The sequence below is a fragment of the Sinocyclocheilus grahami genome, unplaced genomic scaffold (assembly GCF_001515645.1).
Source record: "Sinocyclocheilus grahami isolate Dianchi unplaced genomic scaffold, SAMN03320097.WGS_v1.1 scaffold900.1, whole genome shotgun sequence".
NCBI classification, from domain to species: Eukaryota; Metazoa; Chordata; class Actinopteri; order Cypriniformes; family Cyprinidae; genus Sinocyclocheilus; species Sinocyclocheilus grahami.
The window spans coordinates 298138-300655 of NW_015506079.1; the positions used below are offsets into that span (position 1 = coordinate 298138).

Genomic DNA, 2518 nt, shown 5'->3' on the forward strand with positions numbered 1-2518 from the left:
ATCTCTCAAATGGACCATTGACACTCCTAATTGAGATTGTAGAGAGTGTCAATGGTCTATTTGAGAGATAGGTGGCGGTATGGAGAGCTAGGCGGCGGTATTCAGCACGTGATTAATTCTAGCCAATGAGAATGCTGGAACTCTGCATCGTTAATGAGCTGTCATTCCGGCTTCAACGAGAAGCACCCGGCTGCAGCCTGCAGATCGAGGCGGGGCTGCACCTGGGGCGGGGCTGCACGTGTCGCCCCGCCCACAACTGTTCTCATTGGTTGTCCTGACGTCGATTCTAGCGGGTTTTCATTTCCGCTGTTCTTCGCTGCATGGTGAGTCTCTTGTCTAATTTGTTTAATTACAAGTTTTAATTCTAAAGTTAGTGTGTGTGGTTTTGGTGGGATTATGATTAGGATATAGTGTTCACAAAATAAGCCCCTTAAAAAGAAATACAGTGGCAAAACTGAACCAGCAGAAGTAATATAGGACAAGTTAATATTAACAATAGCTATACAAAATTATATTGTTTTTCTGTGAATAAAATGATTCAATGTAAAATATTTAGATATTATTATTATTAATAATAATAATAATTATGCATCTATTAAAATAAATGGTAAACTACATTTATTAATAATAATTCAACAAAAAGTATGATTACGTTTAACAGTCCTTGAAAGTAGAGCTTGTTTTTTATATTACATACTGTTATGCTGCTATACAGTATACGCACTAGTGCAGGTGCCCAATCCTGCTCCTGGAGGGCCACTGTTCTGCAGAGTTCAGCTCCATCCCCAATTAAACACACCTGAACCAGCCAATCAAGACCTTATTAGGCATACTAGAAACTTCTTAGGCAGGTGTGTTGAGCCAAGTTAGAGCTAAATTCTGCAGGACAGTGGCCCTCCAGGACCGACTTTTGAACACCCCTGCACGAGTAAAAAATAAAACATTTTATGCTAATACTGATTCTCTGTATTTCCTTCTTTTTGCAGATCCGTGTCATTGTCATCCCCAACCCTCCATCTCTCTCCTCTTTTGTGGTGTTGTTCACTTTATAACTCAAAGGCTCTTTTAAGAGCCATTTCCCCTTGCAATAACTTTGAACACAACTCCGAATGAGAAAGAAATGCATACAGGTTGAAGTTGTTCTTTAACTCATAGAAGTTTGTGATTTTTGCTTAAATTTAAGTGGCTTGTTTGTATCTTTTACTTATGTACAGCTGTCCAGTCGCAGTGTGACCCTAAATGTTGTCCAAATCCTGTGGTAACAAGCCTGAAGGTAGTTAAAGCAAGCAAAACATTTTGGGGAACCATGCCAAATGAGGGGCAACAGCAGTTGGTAAGTTCATTTTAGGGATTTTATCTTTACAAAATACTGTTCATCAGCCTGAGCATTTATGTGTCTTTATCTGAATGTTAGCTAAACAATGCTTTGGATGTGGAAAAGTGCAAAGACGAGCCATTGGCAACTGCATATAGCACAACGCTAAAACGATCAGACCTGTGCTGTCTGGGACTGGAAAAAGACATTGAGGGAACGGTACACAGTTCAAAAACATTATATTTGAATATAGCAATTAATGGTGGATGTTGTTTATGTTGATGTTCTGTTTTATTTTAACGCAGGTTCTCAACTGTTTTCCTTTGAGTTTGAGATAACGTTTTATGTACATAATTTAAAAGAATTGCATTACACATACTTGTCCTGTACTACTTTTCATTGCAGGTCTGATGAAGGAAGACGGGCAACAAAAAGACAAATGAGGCATACTGAAAAGAATGTATGAAACATTTAATAAGACATTTTTTCCCTTCTCTTACCATATATAGACTGACTTGTATTATTTGCTATCCTTTTAGGCACAAAAGGCAAGCATGACTGCAGAGTTGCAACTTTTGGATGTAAGATGTCTTTTTTTTCTTTTGTGCTGGACTACTGTAATATTCCATTCAAGCAGATAGATTAATCCTTTTATAAATACTTTCCAGTTACCCATGGAGGTCTTGGAGATGATACTCCTTGAAGTAGTGCTACAGGATGGAGATGCTGCCTACATGAATCTGTCTCTTACTTCCAGTTGTAAACAAGGCCCTGTTCAGACAGAAGGCACACTATGCATGGCTTGACAGTAAGTGTGTTAAGGTTTAAATGTGTGCAATGATGTATGCATAAGGCCTCATGAGTATAAGGTTGGCTTTAAGTAATCTTGCTTTTTCTAAAGCACTGTCATGGCTAACAATCTTAGATGTGCATATGAAAGAGTTCTGTTTTGTGTGTGTTTTTGGCTACAGGTGTTGTGAACTGGGGAAAATGGAGTGAAACATCAAAGGCTGAATTGCGGGTGCCTTTTGAAATAAAACTGTGTAAAATGACAAACCGTGTTCAAATCCTGCTCAGGTTTTTACGGTAATGGGAAGCGTGGTTGCCTGAGAGGATTCTACGACAGCATAGAGGACCCAGACTGCCGTTTCGTGTGCCAGTAAAGTGTCTAAAGAAGGAAGGTTTAATGATTAAAGGAGATTA

At 38.9% G+C, this 2518-nt stretch overlaps 2 long non-coding RNA genes across 2 annotated transcripts; both read left to right on the forward strand.

Moving 5' to 3' along the window:
- Positions 1-298: 298 nt before the first annotated feature.
- LOC107563965 (uncharacterized) lies at positions 299-1633 on the forward strand. Its single transcript, XR_001606164.1, has 5 exons — positions 299-323; positions 987-1130; positions 1215-1333; positions 1415-1534; positions 1621-1633. It is a non-coding gene; the product is annotated as an uncharacterized lncRNA (long non-coding RNA).
- Positions 1634-1732: 99 nt separating this feature from the next.
- LOC107563964 (uncharacterized) lies at positions 1733-2409 on the forward strand. Its single transcript, XR_001606163.1, has 4 exons — positions 1733-1775; positions 1855-1896; positions 1984-2123; positions 2287-2409. It is a non-coding gene; the product is annotated as an uncharacterized lncRNA (long non-coding RNA).
- The last annotated feature ends 109 nt before the right edge of the window (positions 2410-2518 follow it).